The sequence below is a fragment of the Terrapene carolina genome, unplaced genomic scaffold, assembly GCF_002925995.2.
Source record: "Terrapene carolina triunguis isolate 2854851 unplaced genomic scaffold, T_m_triunguis-2.0 Scaffold242, whole genome shotgun sequence".
Classification (NCBI taxonomy): domain Eukaryota; kingdom Metazoa; phylum Chordata; order Testudines; family Emydidae; genus Terrapene; species Terrapene triunguis.
This window is the reverse complement of record NW_020664593.1, coordinates 5,902,598-5,924,077: the sequence shown is the minus strand read 5'-3', so window position 1 is coordinate 5,924,077 and position 21,480 is coordinate 5,902,598. Positions and strand designations below refer to the sequence as shown.

The 21,480-nt window shown below is 44.9% G+C and overlaps 1 protein-coding gene across 1 annotated transcript in view; it reads right to left on the bottom strand.

Annotated features, from left to right (window-relative positions):
• IGSF11 (immunoglobulin superfamily member 11) overlaps positions 1–14,732 on the bottom strand; it is a 143,704-nt gene extending 128,972 nt beyond the window's left edge. The window contains exon 1 of the mRNA XM_029912776.1: positions 14,676–14,732. The gene's annotated coding sequence lies outside the window, so the exon portion shown is untranslated. The remainder of the gene's footprint in view (positions 1–14,675) is intronic.
• Between the last annotated feature and the right edge of the window lie 6,748 nt (positions 14,733–21,480).

Sequence of the window (21,480 nt, the reverse complement as noted above, 5' to 3'; positions counted from 1 at the left end):
CCCAAGAGTACTAGCAAAAGCCCTGTGGATACAGCATTACTGTCACACCATCCAACTGAAAAAGACATACTTATGGCTTGGACCATGGACATCAGCAGCCTGGGAATGGAAGGCCCTGACTGTGGATGAACCCAGCAATAGGGGCCCCAGGCACACCAGCTGTTTCAGGGGCAAAGGGAGGGGTTGCCCTTGACAAACCAAACCAAAGACAGGATGATTTGCACAGGGACTGAGGCTATTCTGTCCCTTTGCCAAGTAGCCAAGCTCTCTTTGGTCTCTCCTGGCTACCAGCTCCTGACAGCTAGCCAGAAGGTCAACTGCAGCCCCTCTGAAATACCTTCTCATTGCTCCATAACTAACAAAGAGGCTAATGCAGCTAGTGAGGCAAAGGACACTCAGATTATTCAGGCAGTCTGAGTTGCCCTGAAGCCCTTGGCATAGCGGCTCACAAGTGGCTTCATTAAAATAACATATTGCAGGCTTTACCATGGTTTAAAAAAAAAAAAAAAAAAAAATACACTCTTCCCAAAAAATCCCCAAATGCATCAGACACCATATACACACAGCACCATGGAGATGCAGCACTTCTGGAAAGAGAACAGCAGCCCAGCAATGAGCACGTTGCATGTGGGTAGGAGGGGACATTTTGGCCAAGAACACCAAGGTAAAGCCCTGGAACCTTTTGCATCCAAGCAATCCTACAGCAGTCAGGACCTTGTTTTTTAGACTTCAGCCCAAAGACCATCAGACAGTACACTGCATGGAACTCAGTTTATCTCCTTCACAAGGCTGAAGAACTGTAGAGAGTGCCCTGGAGTCAGAACCCATGGTTCTAGGGAGTCGGAGTATTTAACATTTGATTCTTAGGATCTACTCTAAACCATCCCCTCCGGCATGATATAACTGCTGACTTCCACAGAGCAGAGTATTGTACAGCTAAATAACTAAGTTAGTCACAGAGCATGAGGGTGCATATGACCAGGGCTTCACACAATTTTGGGTCCTGTGGCTGCTGAATTTGCTACAGAACACAGCCATCTCTGGAAAGCCGACAGGTGTGGAGGGGCATTCAACTCTGACTAAAACATCGTCTAGGGATGCCAGTAATACAGAACTACCGCTGTTTCCAGTGTAGGATTAACCGACAAACAGCTCAACAGCAGAGTTAAATTCTGTAAGAAGTAATAAGTGATATGTTAAATCTAAACAGGCACAGGGCTTATTAAAATAATAGCCATACTAATCTAATATACCAATGCAAGAAACTCAAAACCAAAACTGGGTGAATTAGAATGCCTGCTAGCTGAAGAGAACTTTGACTTAATAGATATTACAGAGAGGTGGTGGGATGACAAAAATAATAATAAAAAACAAACAATAAATCATAGAAGATTAGGGTTGGAAGAGACCTCAGGAGGTCATCTAGTCCAACCCCCTGCTCAAAGCAGGGCCAACCCCAAATAAATCATCCCAGCCAGAGTTTTGTCAAGCCAGGCCTTAAAAGTCTCTAAAGATGGAGATTCCACCACCTCCCTAGGTAACCCATTCCAGTGCTTCACGACCCTCCTAGTGAAATAGTGTTTCTTAATATCCAGCCTAGACCTCCCCCACTGCAACTTGAGACCGTTGCTTCTTGTTCTGTCATCTGCCACAACTGAGAACAGCCTAGCTGCATCCTCTTTGGAACCCCCCTTCAGGTAGTTGAAGGCTGCTATCAAATCCCCCCTCACTCTTCTCTTCTGCAGACTAAATAAACCCAATTCCCTCAGCCGCTCCTCATAAGTCATGTGCCCCAGTCCCCTAATCATTTTTGTTGCCCTCTGCTGGACTCTGTCCAATTTGTCCACATCCTTTCTGTAGTGGGGCCCCCAATACTGGAAGCAATACTCCAGATGTGGCCTCACCAGTGCTGCATAGAGGGTAATAATCACTTCCCTTGATCTGCTGGCAATGCTTCTACTAATGCAGCCCAATATGCCGTTAGCCTTCTTGGCAACAGGGGCACACTGCTGACTTATATCCAGCTTCTCATCCACTGTAATCCCCAGGTCCTTTTCTGCAGAACTGCTGCTTAGCCAGTCGGTCCTCAGCCTGTAGCAGTGCATAGGATTCTTCTGCACTTGTCCTTGTTGAACCTCAGATTTCTTTTGGCCCAATCTTCCAATTTGTCTAGGTCTCTCTGGACCTTATCCCTACCCTCCAGTGTATCTACCTCTCCCCCCAGCTTAGTGTCATCTGCGTACTTGCTGAGGGTGCAATCCATCCCATCATCCAGATCATTAATGAAGATGTTGAACAAAACTGGCCCCAGGACTGACCTCTAGGGCACTCCGCTTGATACCGGCTGCCAACTAGACATTGAGCCGTTGATCACTACCCGTTGAGCTCTACGACCTAGCCAACTTTCTATCCACCTTATAGTCCATTCATCCAATCCATACTTTAACTTGCTGGCAAGAACACAGTGGGAGACAATCAAAAGCTTTGCTAAAGTCAAGGTATATCATGTCCACCACTTTCCCCATGTCCACAGAGCCTGTTATCTCATCATAGAAGGCAATCAGATTGGTCAGGCATGACTTGCCCTTGGTGAATCTATGTTCACTGTTCCTGATCACCTTCTTCTCCTCCAAGTGCTTCAAAATGGATTCCTTGAGGACCTGCTACATGATTTTTCCAGGGACAGAGGTGAGGCTGACCAGTCTGTAGTTCCCCGGATTCTCCTTCTTCCCTTTTTTAAAGATGGGCACTATATTTGCCTTTTTCCAATCATCCGGGACCTCCCCTAATCACCATGAGTTTTCAAAGATAATGGCCAATGGCTCTGCAATCAGATCAACCAACTACTACAGCACCCTTGGATGCATTGCATCCAGCCCCGTGGACTTGTGCTTGTCCACCTTTTCTAAATAGTCCTTAACCTGTTCTTTCACCACTGAGGCTTGCTCACCTCCTCCCCATACTGTGCTGCCCAGTGCAGCAGTCTGGGAGCTGACCTTGTTCGTGAAGACCGAGGCAAAAAAAACATTGAGTACTTCACCTTTTTCCACAACATTTATCACTAGGTTGCCTCCCCCATTCAGTAAGGGGCCCACACTTTCCCTGACCTTCTTCTTGTTGCTAACATACCTGTAGAAACTCTTCTTGTTACCCTTCACATCTCCTGCTAGTTGCAATTCCAATTGTGCTTTGGCCTTCCTGATTACACCCCTGCATGCTCGATCAGTGGAACACTGGCTACAAATACTACAGGAAGGACAGACTGAGGTGTAGAGGTGGATGCAGTACCACTATACTTGAGAGATTCTAGTGAGCTGAAATTCCTGAGAGCAGAGGAATACAGAGTAGAAGTTTTATGGATACAAAGCCCAAGCCACCAAAACTGTAAGTATATGAATAAGGTCCTATTAGTGACCCCCTGATCAGGAAAAGGATATGGAGCATACAGTGTTGAGAGATCAAAAAAGCAACAAAGCCTAACAAAAGAGCAATAGTGGGTGACTTCAGCTATCCACATGTTAACTGGTTCAATATCACAACAGGACAAGGATAAGGGAGAAGCTGTGGATGTGGTATACCTAGACTTTAGTAAGGCATTTGATACGGTCTCGCATGATATTCTTATCGACAAACTAGGCAAATACAATTTAGATGGGGCTACTATAAGGTGGGTGCATAACTGGCTGGATAACCGTACTCAGAGAGTTGTTATTAATGGTTCCCAATCCTGCTGGAAAGGCATAACGAGTGGGGTTCCGCAGGGGTCCCAATCCTGCTGGAAAGGCATAACGAGTGGGACCGGCTCTGTTCAATATCTTCATTAACGACTTAGATATTGGTATAGAAAGTATGATTATTAAGTTTGCGGATGATACCAAACTGGGAGGGATTGCAACTGCTTTGGAGGACAGGGTCATAATTCAAAATGATCTGGACAAATTGGAGAAATGGTCTGAGTTAAACAGGATGAAGTTTAACAAAGATAAATGCAAAGTGCTCCACTTAGGAAGAAAAAATCAGTTTCACACATACAAAATGGGAAGAGACTGTCTAGGAAGGAGTACGGCAGAAAGGGATCTAGGGGTTATAGTGGACCACAAGCTAAATATGAGTCAACAGTGTGATGCTGTTGCAAAAAAAGCAAACGTGATTCTGGGATGTATTAACAGGTGTGTTGTGAGCAAGACACGAGAAGTCATTCTTCCGCTCTACTCTGCTCTGGTTAGGCCTCAGCTGGAGTATTGTGTCCAGTTCTGGGCACCGCATTTCAAGAAAGATGTGGAGAAATTGGAAAGGGTCCAGAGAAGAGCAACAAGAATGATTAAAGGTCTTGAGAACATGACCTATGAAGGAAGGCTGAAAGAATTGGGTTTGTTTAGTTTGGAAAAGAGAAGACTGAGAGGGGACATGATAGCAGTTTTCAGGTATCTAAAAGGGTGTCATAAGGAGGAGGGAGAAAACTTGTTCACCTTAGCCTCTGAGGATAGAACAAGAAGCAATGGGCTTAAACTGCAGCAAGGGAGGTCTAGGTTGGACATTAGGAAAAAGTTCCTAACTGTCAGGGTGGTTAAACACTGGAATAAATTGCCTAGGGAGGTTGTGGAATCTCCATCTCTGGAGATATTTAAGAGTAGGTTAGATAAATGTCTATCGGGGATGGTCTAGACAGTATTTGGTCCTGCCATGCGGGCAGGGGACTGGACTCGATGACCTCTCGAGGTCCCTTCCAGTCCTAGAATCTATGAATCTATAAGGGTTAGAGAAACATTCTCTCAACATCTTAAACAATGCTTCTTGGAACAACTAGTTCTAGGGCACACAAGAATAGAGGCTACTGTTGACTTATTACTAAGTTACACAGGTACCTCATGGCCCCTTTAAAAATGGATATTTTAAAAGCAATGAGGAAGCTGATCCAAAAGAACCCAACTTCAAAGTAGAGAAATTAACATCATTACACTCGGCATAGAGGCTACTTAAGCAACCATAACACAATCACAGAAGGTACATATGCCCCTAAACAAAAACAGTGTAGAAAGGCAAGCAAATACACTGTGCAATTAAATGGTAAGGTACAAGAAGTTATTTGAGCCAGTGAGGTATCCTTTAGAAGATGCTAATTAGCAGAACTGAGAGCAAAACTGAAAACAATGATCCTTTAAGTATATCAGAAGCAGGAAGCCTTCATTATGAACAAGGGATCTGATAGACTATCAGGTAGTAAAAGGGACAATTAAGGAGGGTAAGGACATTGCGGAGAAGCTAAATCATTTATTTGCCTTGGTCTTTATTACACAGGATTCTGGGGAGATTCCTAACTGCTCTTTTCAGAAAATACGATGAGACAGTGTCAAAGACCGAGATGTAAGAAGAGGAGGTGATGGAACAAACTGCTAAACTGATGAGCAACAAGTCATCCGGACTGGACAGTCTGATCCCAAAGGGCTGAAGAAACTTACGCAATCTATTGCTCAAGTCAGCTGCTACAGGAAGATAGTAAATGGTGTACCTATCTTTAAAGAAGGTCCTAGGGTTATTCCAGGAGTTACAGCCCCATGGGCCTTATTTTAGTATCAAGCTGAGATGATAGCTAAAGCTAGAATTATAAAGCACCCAGATGAACATGATAGGGACAAGCCAGCACAGTGTCTGTAAAGGGAAACCATACATCTCCTAGAATTCTTTGAAGATGTCAACAAAATAGTGGATAAAGGAGACCAAGTCCCTCAGCAATGAGGTGAAAGGTAATGTTTTGCATGTATTAGGAATGTACTAAAGAGACAAAAACCAGAGTAGGGCTAACAGTCACAGTTCAGTAATGTAAATGATCATCACAGGGGTGCTGCGAGGCCCCATACCAGGACTGGCGTAATTCAATATGTTCATGAGTGACCTGGGAAAGGGGGATGAACAGTGAGGTGGCAAAATTTGCCAGCGATAAAATGATTTAGGTGAGTTGAGACAAAAGAAGGCTGTGAGGAACTTCAGAGGGGTCTAACAAAGCAAGGCAAACAAGTAGCATGGTCATGGAGGATGAAAATTAATGTTAGCAAATGGAAGGTAATACAAACTTAAAGGAATCATTTGAACTACTCGTACATATTAGTAGGTTCTAATTTAACTGTAATCCCTTGGGGAAATTAGCTTGGTATCATCGTGGACAGCTCAGGGTAAACATTTGTTCAATGCACAGCAGCAGTCAAACAAAATGTTAGGATGTCTAAATAATGAGATGGCATTTCTATTTTCAGTATATTCGATTATGAAAATTGATTGCATACCCTCAACGAGAATACTGCATTTACTTCTGGCTGCTTTACCTAAAAAAATATAGCGAAAACTGAAGAGTTTCAAAAACGGGCAACAAAAATGTATATAGGTCAGGAGAAACTTCCTTATGACGTTAAGGTTGGGACAATTCAATTTAGAGGGGAGATACAGAAGAAAAGGATAGGCTAGAGATAGAGAAGATACTGAGGGGTACAGAGAACACAAACGGTGGGGTGCTTCTATTTACGCTCATAACAGAAGGACAAGGGGCTGTTCAATGAAACACTTCAAAAAAAAAACACAAAACAAAAAAAGAAAAACTAATGCACAGCACATAATGAACCTCTGGAACTTATTACCACACATTATCACTAAGACCAAGAGCTTAGCAGGATTCACAATGGATTACACATTTATAAGGATAATGAGAACAACAACAGTTATGTTAGGTAGAATATTACGCACACACACACACACACACACACACACACACACACACAAAAATCTTCCTGCTGGAGAGCCTAATAAGTCAACCTCTAACTAATGGGGGTCAGGAAGAAATCTCCCATGTGCCATTCTGATACGGCATGCCAGCCCTCTGACGTGGGAGGGGTGTATGAGTGAGGGGAAGGTATTTCACTCCAACAGTCGAGATAATTGGAGAGTCTGCAAGTTTGTTTTCAGTTGCTGTAACTGAATCTTGCTTTTGAACAAGAGGGACTTTTGTGCTTGTTGTTTTCTGGATGGAAATGGCTTCCCTGAGGGAAGAACGGATTTTGGACTCTTTCTGCTGTTAAAAGGAATATATAATTTACTTTATTTTGAGACACGAGAACTTCAAAATGTGGCTTGCCTGCTTGACTCGGGAGCCCTTCTTAAAGTAACACAGGGTTGAAGGAAAATGATGTGGCCTTGACAAGGCAGAAGAAGATTTTAGGAGCTACACCTGGAGTGTTGTTTACATTCACAGCCCAGTGACTGGGCTGCCCTCAGCAGTAAGACAGCACCAGGGAACCTCTTGACTTAATGCACGTTATTAACTAAACTGCCCACTGTGAGGCTACGTCTACACTACCCGCCTGAATCGGCGGGTAGAAATCGATCTCTCGGGGATCGAATTATCGCATCTCGGCGGGACGCGACAATCGATCCCCGAATCGATGCTTATACTCCACTAGCGGAGGTAGGAGTAAGCGCCGTCGACGGGGGAGCCGCGGAGGTCGATTTGCTGCCGTCCTCACAGCGGGGTAAGTCGGCTCCGATACATCGAATTCAGCTACGCTATTCGCGTAGCTGAATTTGCGTATCTTAAATCGACCTCCCCCCACCCGTAGTGAGGACGTAGCCTGAGGTTTCTTGCACCTTCCCTTGAAGCGACTGGTATTGGCCACTGTCAGAGACAGGAGACTACCTTTGTGGACCACTGCTGATCCTGTATGGCAGTTCTTACGCTCACTGCTGCAGAATTGTGCCTCCAAATGCACACTTTCATCTATTTAAAGTTACACTTCTAGCTCTTGTGTTTTGAAGAAAACCAGTGCATGGATGTAACTGACCAGAATATAGACATCAACTTTCCGTTGATGATGCAAAAGAAGATGTAGAATCCAACTCACACTCTTGTCATTATTGTCTCAGGACGACAAAAAACAAAAACAAAAAAACATGATACTACTTTGTATCCTTCAGTGAGTGATCTGACTCCTCTGATACACACAGGGCTCAGATAGACAGACAGGAGGGGACATTTTTAAATAGTCATTTTTCAGAGCAAAAGTGCACTTTGATTTATCTGCATGCAAATGAGTTTGTGTGTGCAGCAAGGAGGTATGACTCTGCATGTACATGAGTAATAAATGGCTGTGTCAAATCTACTAGTTCTGTTCTGATTCTCTTCCAACTGTTCTAGAAGGTGAAAAACGGGGCGGGGTGGGGAGGTTTAAATGCAAAATTAAGAGATTTCAGGCTACACCATCCACTCGTTTTGTGAGGAGCTGGGCTCTACATAGATATGAATAATGAAGGACACGCAACATGGCATGTGCGTAAGAAGTGTTTGCATGCCTGAATCGAGGAAGGGAAGGAGGATGAGGAATGCTGGACCAATCAATACTTAAAAAAAAAGCAAGATAACTGGTTCCAAATATCACCAGTCATGAAGGGAGGGCAAGTTTCTTGGGGTATTTTTAAACTGCACCTTCCTTCAAAAAAAGTCAAAAAAAAAAAAAAAAGTCAAAAGAAATAACTTAAGTAAACTCTGGAGCCGGAATGGACATAACAGTGACCACCAAAACCAAGCAGATAAATCAGTTATGTAGAGATGACAGTTTGCTGTACATAACTAATAATGGTAAATTCTTACCATGGTCTTTAGGAGCATGAAACTTCCACAAGGGAGAAGTGGTCTGAAGGCAGTATGGCCCAGTGGATAAAACAGTGAACAGATACTCAGGAGACCTTGGGCCTATGTCCAGTTCTGCCACTGGCCTGCTGGATGACCTCGGACAATCACTTCACCCCTCTCTGCCCCAGTTTCCCCATCTGTAAAATGAGGATAATGATACTGACCCCCTTTGTAAAGTGCTTTGAGATCCACTGATGAAGAGCAGGGTATTATTATATGATTACTACTTTATTAACACTTGACTGGGAATCAGGTACTCCTGAGTTCTAAGAAGCAGAGCTGGAAGGAGGCCCTATGTGATGCTGAGCAAGTCACTTCCCTGCTCTGTGCATCAGTTTCCCCATCTGTAAAATGGGTTGTGATGGGTTGGATCACAGAAACCCCCTTGGGACCTGCCACCGGATGTGCCAAGACTACCTCTGCTCCTACTTTCCCTGCCAGCTCAGGACTCCAGCACCCTGTCTTGCCGAGCCAGACACACCCGTCTGCTCCAACACAGCCCAAGGGTCTGAATTACTTGCCCCAAAGCTGCAGGTTTACCTGAAAGCAGCTCACAGAAGTGTTCCTGTCTTTAACACTCTGATGCCCAACTCCCAATGGAGTCTAAACCCAAATAAATCCGTTTTACCCTTTATAAAGCTTATGCAGGGTAAACTCATAAATTGTTCACCCTCTGTAACACTGATAGAGAGATATGCACGGCTGTTTGCTCCCCCAGGTATTAATACATACTCTGGGTCAATTAATAAGTAAAAAGTGATTTTATTAAATACAGAAAGTAGGATTTAAGTGGTTCCAAGTAGTAACAGACAGAACAAAGTAAGTCACCAAGCAAAATAAAATAAAACACGCAATCTAGGTCTAATCAAACTGAATACAGATCATCTCACCCTTAGAGATGCTTCAGTAAGTTTTTTCCTCAAACTGGACATCTTCCAGGCCTGGGCACAATTCTTTCCCCTGGTACAGCTCTTGTTCCAGCTCAGGTGGTAGCTAGGGGATTCTTCATGATGGCTCCTCCACTTTGTTCTGTTCCTCCCCTTTATATATCTTTTGCATAATGCTGGAATCCTTTGTCCCTCTCTGGGTTCCCACCCCCTCCTTCTCAATGGAAAGACACCAGGTTAAAGATGGATTCCAGTTCAGGTGACATGATCACATGTCACTGCAAGACTTCATTGCCCACTTGCCAGCACACACGTATACAGGAAGACTTACAGGTAAAACACAGCCATCTGCAGTCAATAGTCCTGGTTAATGGGAGTCATCAAGATTCCAAACCACCATTAATGGCTCACACTTTGCATAATTACAATAGGCCCTCAGAGTTATATTTCATATTTCTAGTTTCAGATACAAGAGTGGTACATTTATACAAATAGGATGATCACACTCAGTAGACTATAAGCTTTGTAATGATACCTTACAAGAGACCTTTTGCATAAAGCATATTCCAGATACATTATATTCACTCATTGGCATGTTTTTATAAAACCATATAGACTGCAACATCACATGGGTTAATGATTGTGCCCTCCCTTATCAAAGAAAAGTGTCAGGCATACTCATTGGATAATATTTGTAAATTGCCATGTTAATACTAACTAGGATTTACAAGAAGGGAATTTTCTTCATTACACCTCTGTCTGTTAACATTCAGAAGCTAAATTTCACTCTGGACTGTTATAAAAGGAAAGCAGAATTATTGCTCAACAAGAAGAAAACTACAAAGAATAGAGTCTCAGTGTCTGCATTTCTCCTTGAAATACGTTGTGTTAAAAGCACTTTACTTTTTTTAAAAAAGCACAATGATAGTAGCATCCTGCTAAATATAGATGAGTCACCACAATTTAGTAGTTGAGAATACCATTAGAAATATTGCTTATCCTGCCACATGCATTTAACATTCTCTAGTGGATAGAACTCGGACCAAGGAGCCAGCACCATTTGCCTCTATTCATGGCTCTGCCACTGACCTTGAGCAAGACCTTAAACCCCTTTTGCCTCAATATTGCCATCTGTAATATTGGCATACTGCTACTCACTCACGTCTCAGGAGGGAGAGGAGAAATAATTTGCAAGTTTCTTAAGCTGTTTATGCAACACTTGGAATATTCAAACTGTTACAGAAAAACTAAATATAGTTGGTCTTGAGGTGCTTTGAGATCCCACAATGACATCCTATAAATGAAAAACTGTTTGAAAAGTACTGAAAGAAAAGAGATGAAAAGTCAATTATGCCCATTTTCCAAAAGAGGGGAGGAAGCCCATTGGAGAAGACCAAGAGTGTGTTAATGCATTTGTGTTTACCTCTAGAGAACAGGTCAGGTCGCAAGTGAAATAATGTATCTACAACAATCAAGAAGCCATGCAGTTCAACACAAGCAGCAGTCTGTTCAGATGATACACAAGGATGGACGAGCAAGGGGCACTGTCCTCGGACCACGACTCAGGAGCTGTAGCAGAGCTGGGAGTAAGAGGGAGCAGGCCTGCAATAGAAGCAGGTGCTATATGGCAGGGCTGAAGTGCGCTACCAGAGCTGCGTAAAAGGAGTCCAAGACTGGACTAAAAGAGCACAAGGTGCTGCAGATCAAGATGAATGGTGTAGAACTGTGTGAGACGCTGCAGAGCAGTTGCTGGGACTCTGGCAGACTCTATGCGGTGCTGTCAGTCCCTCGGTCTCGAGAGCCCCCACTGCACATGCACAGTTAACACGATCACCTGTTGCGACGACATCACATGATAGAAACCTCATTTCGTTAAAAATGAATCTTCAATTTAGCTGTTCCCAATGTGTGATTTCTAACACATTTGAAAATTTGCAATAAGCTATTACTGGCAACATAGCGGGATTGCTTTGCAAGCATAGGTTTTGTTTAAGCTTTAAACAGAATTCCCTCCCTACTTTCCATATATTCCACTAGGGGGGCTGAATGTCGATTAACATTTGTATAAATCCCCCTTAATGCTTTACAGGGAAACTAAAGACACTGTCCCTGCCCTGAGGAGCGTGCAGTATGGGTATTATAAGCCTAAACAAAGCTGCACACTAGCTCCTATGAAACAGAACCACCGCTATTCCACAAAACAACAAGACAACATTAATAAAATGGGCTACGACACCAGATTCTCATCAGGCGATTCCCTAAAAAGTTTGACCATACCATGTCATAGATGTAAAGTGACTGGGTGAAAGGAGACCCCTGGAGGTTCCATCCTCAGTCCAAATATCACCTTGAATCAGACATGCCAAACCCGTGAAAAAAAGCACAGAAATTGGGCTTGTTTTTGGCTTAATTGGCTTGTGAGTTGCTTGTTGGCTAGTTTTTGGCTTGTAGCTTGTTGCTTCTTCTTTTTTTTTGATTGGTTCCCAGCAAGCAGGGGCAAGGGTGGGGGACAGAGTCAGGGGTGCATAGCAGGCCCACCACAGTCCCAGACTGCACGCCAGGCGGATCTAGTAACAGAGAATGTTGGGGTTCTTAGGGATTGGCTTGTTTGGGCCTTGTTTTGACATGGGATTAGCTTGATTTTTGTCTTATTCTGAAAATCGAGGTGCTAATTTACAGCGTGAAAGTTGGCAACTGTGCTTTGAATGTGGTCCAATCTCCCTGCCTTCTGACCCCCCACCCATCAAACCAAACACACATCTGATAGAAAGACCACACTTCCTATCTAAATGTTGTACCCCAAAGTGAGACCCACTTGTGGGTCTCCTTCAAACATTATTTGGCTTAAAAACAACCATGGTAATCATTGGAGTTTAATTCAACATAAGTAATGCTGTATGCCTGACACTTACACCTTCACCAGATTATTCTTCTATGAAGGACCCAAAAAAAAAAATGTACCTCTTCCTTCTATGTAACATGCAGGTTACTACACCACTGTTGCTTACAACTACTACCCATTTCAAAGCATCTTCCGAAGGCAAAAATAAACCACCAACTTGAGAGAATGGAGGATCACTGATGCATCTTTAAAAATTAAAGAGGAAGGTGCAGGAAAACAATTACTGTTCTGTAAATAAAATCTTTTATTTAAAGGTAAATTTGTAATCTGCCAAGTAGTATCTATCAACATTGTACAATAAAACGAAAGCCCCAGAATAAATATCGGTTAGATCCTTTACCATGTAAAGAGATAGTGAAGTGCAACTCAAATTTGTCCCCAAAATTGGAGTTTGTAATAAACTTATACAAAAATCTCACATCAATAGAAATGTTTTCATTATTCCCCCTCCCCGGTAATTTGGGGGTGAGGGGTGAAAGGTTCTGTTTAAACAATCATACCATTTCATTGTTTGTAACCCAAACACTGCAGCATTGAGAAACTAATCAGTGAAGTTGTTTTCACTTTCATCATTATCCAAGCTAAGAAAAATTCAAAAAGAAAACAAACAGCATGAATAGTACTTCCTATTTCAGGGGTAATCAATTATTTTTTGTCAAGGTCCAAATTCCTTCATCAAAGTATAGTCAATTTCCAGACTCCAGAGAAAATACAAAAATAAAATAAAATAATAATAATAATAAGTAAATAAAAAGGTTTCAGAGTCCGTTCAAAAGCATCTGATGGTCCAGATTTATCCTGCAGTCTGCCTATTGACTATCCTTGTCCTATTTAATCTAAAATGTTGTTAGTAAAATGGGTAAGGAAATATATTGTAAACAAGCTCTTTTTTTAAGCTGACAGGGAAAAAAATGTTCAAAACAACCTAATTTAGGCTCCTAAATCACTTTTGAAAATTGGACTCCGGGATCTAAGTCACTTCAGCACGTTTGAAAACTGTACCCCGTATCTTAGAGGAACTATACCTTAACAGATCCTAAACTATGGAGAGGGAAAGCACCATTGCATATGAGAGACAATTCAGGCTCTCCTGTCTGCCTGCTGCTAAAAAGAGGGCATACCTAACTGGTCAAGGGATGAGATAAGACAGACTCTTATAATGCTCCCATCACCTTAGTATCTGAGCACTTTCCAGTGGCGCATTACGTGATGTGACTAACATCCTATGTGCAGTTTGAGCTCTCTCACCCCCTACTCTAGGGGAGAACTGTGGATGCAGGGTAGGTAGCATTTCGTTTTGGTAGGGGTATGGGTTGGGGTTGGCTTGTTAACTGTACATGCTGCTCTGTGTTTGTGTTAGAGAAGGCAGGGTGGAGAAATGCACCTGCAGCTGAAGGTACTGGTGAGGTCTGTGATGATCCTTAGTCTCGTGTGGGAGTTCCTGTCACAGTCTTGGACCAACCCCCTGAGCAAGCTCTTTCTCCCTCACAGACAAGCTTTACCCTACTGGTAGAAAGTTGCCTTATGCCTGAGGAGCAAAGTTGTAAATCATGATCTTCATCCTGGAGCTTTAAGCAATCTTTGAGCTAGGGTGGGGCCAGGCCATTGAGCATGAAGTGAAATACAGTTACTTTAAAGCAAGTTCAAGAGCCCAGCAGAAAACGCTCCTGTGAACACCGCAGAGAGAGAGGACATGGGCCACACTCTCTCCATGCCTGGCTGCAATAGAACAACTCCATCCGACCCATCTGCGTTAAAAACGACTACAGGAGCAATCGCACACTTCCCATTCCCTATAAATAAGCCAAGGCTGGGCAGTTTACTGGGCACAAATCAGAACGTCTCCCTCCCTCTGACAAGGAGCATCCCCTTCCCCTGGAGTCCCCCTGGCGGAATAGTCCGGGGCTCGGGAAGCCGGGGGTGGGAGGGCGGCGGATCAGCCCCTCTCTTGGGACTTCCAGCCAACTTGCTTAGCTCACCCTTGCAGTGGGGAAGCGGACAGCGCCTGGGTGCCCAGCCGGCGCGCTGCCCCGTTCCCTGCTCGGCGATGCCACCCTTCCGACCCCAGCGCCAAGCGCCTAGTGGGCGATCGCTTCCCCCTCGCCCGGCCCGGGCACCGACAAAGTTGCGAGTTCAAGTCCCGCCCGGGCTCGGAGTGAAGTCGGAGGGCCGGTGCCACCCCGCCGCCCTCCCCGCCCAGGGCGGCACTCACCTCGCAGAGACAGGAGCGCAGCCAAGGGGCCGACCCACAGCCCCCAGCGGCCGGAGCCCCTCGGAGTCATGCCGGGCAGGGAGAGGGGCTCAGCCGGCATCTCGCGCCCCCTCCCCGGGCAGCGGCGGCTCCGCGCCCGGCTGCAAGCCCCCAAGTCCAGCCCCAGGTGCGCTCAGCTGCCCGGAGCTCCCAGCCTGGGCTGCTCCTGCTGCAGCCGCAGCTCCGGCTCCTCCCGCGGCAGCCGCTGTCCCGGGACCGCCCGCCTGCACCGCCCGCTCCCCGGGAGGCTCTGGAGCTCCGGAGCCCCGGCAGCCCGGGGACGCCGCCAGGCTCCGAACCGGCCCGAGAGCGCAGCCTGGCGGCCTCGCCGAGCTCCAGCAGCCCGCCACCGGGATGCCACCCAGCCCGGGCACCGCCTGCCCCAACCCGGCACCGCAGGTGCCCCGGGCTCCGCTCCTCCCCGCCCGAGCGCCTGCCTCACACCCCCGGGGACTCTGCTGCGGCTCGGCCGGGGCCCCGAGCTGTTGCCCCAGAAACTGGAGAACCGCACACACCAAAAGCGGAATAAAACTGCAGGGCGCATTCCCCCCTCCCCTCCCTTTCCCCCCCTTTCCCCAAGAGGCGGGCTTGCTTTAGAGCTGCACGCTGCTTTATTCCCCCTCCCCCTCACCCCGCCACCCAGCACAGCTGGCTCCTAGAAAGCCAAGGGCTGCTTCTCTCTAGCCCGAAAACACTGGCTGCCCAAACTTCGACCGTGCACTTGCCAGAAGCCCAAAGGGCCGCTCTGCGGCTGCCCGAAACCGAGCAGGTTTCAGCCCTGCTCCGGCTGCACCACCTCAAGTTGGCCTAAGATAGGGTGGCCCCTGGAGACAGCATCCTCCAGTGACTTAGCCAGCAACGTGCCAGCTTTATGCCACTGAAATCCGGGCACTGCAGAGACAACTAGTCCAGCTGTGCCATGCCTTGTTGCCAGCCCAGTGCCCAACAGAGGTCCCTCCCTGCAGGTGATGCTCCCTCTTCATCCAAGTCATCTCCCTGCCTGGCTCAGTTCAAGATGGAGCATCATGCCCATGCAATCAGAATGCACATGCCCACACCTTGTTTTAGTACATAGAAACTAAGCAGTCCAACATGTGATGCTCCATTTTGGTCCAAGCTAAGATGCAGCCTCTTACAAACCAGCCCTAGGCTGTCCCTGCTTGCAATACTCAAATTTTTAATCCCAGCAGGCATGTGGTCTCCTGGGAACAACAGGGCCCAGCTTGTGATGTGCCAACCCGACCTGAGCAGAGGCTGTGGATTGTGGCGATGACACTTTTAGCTAGCCCCTGTGCTATTTCCCTCTTAGAGTCTGGGCAGTTCTGGAAGGAAGACTGCATTGTGGGACTTATTGCCTCTAAGGCTTGCATCTCTGTATTAGTGGGTTGGGTGGGCTACACTGGACTTGTCTCTGCACTACCCAGCTTCAAGTGGCATCAATGCCACGGGCCTAATTTTCTGAGGTATTGTGCACAAACAATTCCAAGTCAAGTCAATGGGAGACACAGGTGTCCGGGACCTCTGATAATCAAACAAGATATTACTGAAAATAAAGTGATTTGGAACGCTGAGTTAGCAATGCCGTGTAACATAAAAAACACCAAGCCGGTGGAGACACCACGGCCCTGGGCAGGGGAGACTGACACTGCTCTTACCCGGGAAGCTGGCAGCTAGGTATTACAGGGACGTGGCCATTAGAAATGGATAGACAAACTGAGCAAAGAGAAACAGCTTCCGTTACTTGATGGTGGTGCTGAAGTGTCCTTTTCCTCTGCAGAGAGCCGAGACCTGGGAACTACCTTAGCCTCTTGACAAATAAGTGTTTGATTAAAAACAGTCTCACTGCATTTAGTACATGCCAATTTCGCTCATGCCAGGTCATCTACTTGCAGAGAGGTAGACCACTAGAATCAGTTCAGTCAATGAGCAGGTCCCTCTGCAGTGGCTGATTGGATTCACTTCCTGCAGAGTACCCATAAACATGACTTTAATCATGATCCTAGTGGGCAGCACTTCTGCCAGCTGGCCTAAAATGAGCCAATGCCTCCTGGTCAGGTGGGTAGGAGCTGTGTCTATCAGTTAACCATCTTCTGGCATCTGACCCCCACAACATATCATGGCATACCGACAAGGCAAAGATGGCTTTAATTAGTTACTTCAGTGGCTGGCAAAATAAATTAATCTGTGGCTATGCAGAAAGTTGGAATGACAGCCACAGGGAACAAATGGCTAGATATTTAGAAATAACCCTCACTCCACAACACCACCACCTCCGAAATAGTTTGAAAATTGCTCAGGAAGGACTTCAAAGGTGTCCCCTTGTTCCTGGAACTCTAGTGGATTATTGGAAAGGAAATTTAGTCTTCCCCAATACTTAGTATGCTCCAGCTCCTTGTATTGACTTTTTTTTGTACTTTGTCATCATCAAACATCCGCAACTAGATCCCTCAGAGAAGGGGTAGGAGCAAGTGACTGTGAGGTATATATGTACTGCTCCCTTGAAGTCCATTTGCCCATCAGGGAGTGCCCCATTGACACTGATGGAACAGCACACTCCTGAGAGTGGAGGAGAATTACGCATACAAATTCTCCAGACATCAGCAGCTGACTGCTGCAAGTCTTCCTGTCAGATACTGTATGAATTTAGTGTCTAATATCTTTGCCAAACATAGCATGTAAGATCTTGGCAAAGACCTAAGGCAAAAGAATCCACAATTATTATCTGCTTTATCCTTTTAAAGAATTACTGTCAGTAAGGTAGTTCTCATATCAGGGAATTATACTTTTCTGGGACAGTTCAGTGAAGAACCTTTCCAGGATAGGTGCTACCTATTCTTCAAATGGTTTATAAAAGTCAGGTGGGAAGCCACCGGTTCCAGGAACTCTGTCAAATGCTAAGTCCTGAATTGTCTCTTCTGTTTCCTGAACTGTTATTGGGTTATCCATTGGCAGATAGTAATTTAATAAAGGTGCCATTGCTCAAGAATTGAACAAAATCAGCTTTCTTCTGGCTTATAAATAAAGATAATGATAAAATTTACTGAATCGATCATTAATAACTTTAAGGTCTACTGAAACTTGGTTCTCTCAGGGTTATTGAGGAAATGGAGTTGGCAGCTTGCTCTGTTTTAATTCTGTTTGGGAAGAAATGTGACAGAATATCAAAAATACATCCACTTAATTATCTTTACAATTTTTCAAGGAAAAAAAAAACGTGAACAGGTTTTGCTGAATACTAATGTCTATACAAGATAGATTGAGCTAACCACAGCAAATGCTGGAGATGCCACTATCCATCAATTACGAATCTGTCCCATATAGTTCTTTTCCTTGCCAAGATTTACAAAAATTCTGGAGCAACATATTCAAAGGTCTTGCTATAACTCTTAATACAGAGATCTGTCCCTCTCCAAGAGTTCATAATACTGGAATTACAGAATTATGTTTTCCAGCAAACACCAACCAATGGGGGCAACAACATGTCTTATAGTAGCATAACCCAGACTGCTCAAAGAATGGAAATCTAGTTTATTCATAACAGCCGGAAGAATTTAATACACATAGCTCTGATTGATAAAAATACATTACTGACAAAATGGGGAAAGGCACTAAAATTTATCATGTGGATGCACAACATAGCATGGCTGTTACATGATGTCATAATATTTTTTTAAACTGCATTGGCAACTAGTATACACTTGTTCTATGATCGTGCACTGGCCCTTTTCGGAGTCAAAATTAAAAACAAAATAAATACCCGGACTGAAATAGACACTAAAAATGTAAAGTAACAGGCTTATTTTGGGATTCTTTCATCTTGATATGGTAATGATTGTATCCATTGAAATATCTTGCTTATTATGTTGGGGGGTTATTAATTTTGAAAAATATTCCTGGTCTCAAGGCCTGTCGCGTTGGTGCCCATTGTGCTAGGTGCTGTACACATGAAGTGACAGTGCCTTTAAAAAAAAAGCAGCTTTTAGTTTAGCCTGCTTCCCAGCACCTAATCCAACTGTGCCAGTCCAGTTCCCATGTGACTAGTGTTCAGAATCTCAAACCACCTCTGTGCCTTTCTGCCATGTACAACTTGATGTGATGCACATAAACCTAGGGCCGCATTCATTCTTGGAACAAACTAAGCCTTTAATTCTAGGAATTCATTAAAAAAATAAGAGCCTTTATTTCTAAATTAAGTTTTAGCTAAAATACCAGGAGGCACATGCCCCTCTTAAAACTGGGGGCCAAATGTTCAAACTTGCCCCTAAATTGTGCATTCAGATTTGGCTCTGGGTGTAAGAAACTGCTCTGACAGGTCTGAGTCTCACAGGTCTTTCCACACGCTCTGGCGTTAGTACAATCCATCACATATATCAAAACAAACAGGGACTGTTAATCCTTAGGTTATAACTGACACCGTGGGCAGTTGTTTATTGATACCACAGGCCACATGGGCTCTTGTCAGAGATGATAAAGTCCATTGAGTTAGTAGCATTTTGGATATTCGCGAACCCAGATCCACTGAACATTCCACTTAGTGACATTAACTTTTGTACCCAGGTACCTCCCCACAGTTAACACTACAATAAAACACAAAGACATAGTGGCAAGCAATAGCCTGTTGGCTATTAATCCATAAAGCAGAATGCCATAGGTTCATATCCATGGTCTTGTGATGGGATATACATATTCCACATATGATTAGGAAGAAAGGGGTTAATTCCTGCAAAGAGAGAAAGGCAAAAGACCAGCCTTGCTCTAGAGAACTATATTGTGCTTGCCAAGCACAGAGTTTACTCCTAAATTCATCAAGGCAGATACTTAACCAGAAGAGGAAATTATCTGGGCTGATCAGAGAAGGAGGAAGTGTTCATTTCCTATTCTACCCTGCCTGGGGAAACTCCTAGGACTGATCTGGAACAAGGAAACTGAAGGTGCTGAAACAAGAACTCCTTTGGTCTGTGTTTACACCTTCCACTCCAGGAGGAGAGAGAGCTGTATCCTCTCTAGCAGGTGAAGCTGAATCAGAGGGCTGGCCCACAACAGGATAAAAGGAGGATTTTCAAAACATGGTAACCAACACCTTTTTAAGCCCCAGTATAGGGATGACAAGTTGGATTGTAACGTATCGGCTAGTCACAGTGAATTCTACAGGGAGCCTGGGGCTCCCGTCAGCCAACCAAGGTGTTAAAGCACAACTTCCCCTTTCCACGCTACAGTTTTAAAATGGGCTAGCAAACAGGCCAGCACCTTCCTCAACTGTCAAGTGCCCTCTCATGCCCAGACACAGTGTTGCTGGGGACTTGGCCTCACACCCCTCCAGATAGCCACTTCTTTGGCCTCGCAATGACCAGTCCCAGCTAGCATCTTCTCCTGACTCCCTCTCCAGGTCTTCTGTGGCTCTGCCCTTCGGCCAGGTCAAATAACAGTTCACTCCCCTTCCAGGGGAACTAAGGGGCCAACTTAAGGTTCACAAACAATGTCCAAACTTACAATTCTTCTGCCCCTCTCAGGCTTGACTGAAATCTCCTGCTTCCTGGCCCCTGCAGAGATTCTCTGGAATTGCTTCTTCCCTAGCAGGATTCCTGGCCCCTGCAGAGATTCTCTGGAATTGCTTCTTCCCTAGCAGGATTCCCCCACTGCTTCCTTTGCTAGGGACTCCAGCAGTTTACCTCTGAGGAGATCTCTGCTCTATATATAGGCCATATCTCAGGGCTCCCACTCCCCGTGGACGAATCAGCCTCACTCCCTTAGGTTTTTCCCAGAAAGGAACTCCCCTCGTTCCTCTTTCCAGAATCTTCCTTCCTTCCTACATTCCCAGCTTTGTTCAGGTAGTACCCTCCTTACTGCACCATCATCACCACAACTGCGGGGGGGGGGGGGGGGGAAATCTTTCTAATTAAGTCCCATTACCTCCAGCTGGGGTCACTGATTAGTCCTTATGTTGCCAGCTCATCAATGAGGTTGAGGATAGCTGTTAAGTCATGGGCAAGGCTGAGCCCAGCTTGCCTCAAAAGACTGGCCAGTCCATAACATGATTTAAGAATACACCTTTTTTCCTAGTATAGGCAACTCAGAGCCTCTAGTCTAAAGCAAAGACAGCTTTATCCCTGTCAGAGGATTTTGTTGATGAACTGAGATTGTCAACTAACTCTGTTATTTTGTTTTCCTTTATTTTCACTTCCCATAGCTGCAGTGAACCACCTTTTTCTCCACTTCACAAAACCTATCACTAGTGTTGGCAGTCAATAGACCCAGAGACTGTACCAACCTCTCACTCCTAAGGGTGGCTTCTTCAGGTCAGGTTTGAAAGACAGCTACGGCTGCCACTATTATGCCTCTGCAGATGAACGCAAGATTTCAGTCTCCAGAGCAGAGCTGTCAGTCCAGCACCTTTCACTGTCACTAACTTCATTTAGTGCTGCTTAAAAATGCATACACTTAAAAAGCAAAGTTCAGTCATCTGAGTGCAAATGGAAATCTTCCATTTTAAAAATCAGTACTAAAATTTAAGGAAAAGCCTGAACTGTTTTTTTTTTAACTCCCGATTTTTTTTTTGAATGTTTTAAGTCTATTCAGTCTCACCAGCCCATTCAGCCCTTGGCCTTTTTAGGGAATAGCAAGTTTTGTGTTGTGAACACCTGTCTACTAGGATCTGGATGGAGACAGCCACTTCACTACACCCAGACCAAACTGGTTTATACGAATACTTGCTCAAGGCTCAAGCCCTTCTCTGTCAAGCTTTTAGAGCTAAGCCACAACTCCTCTT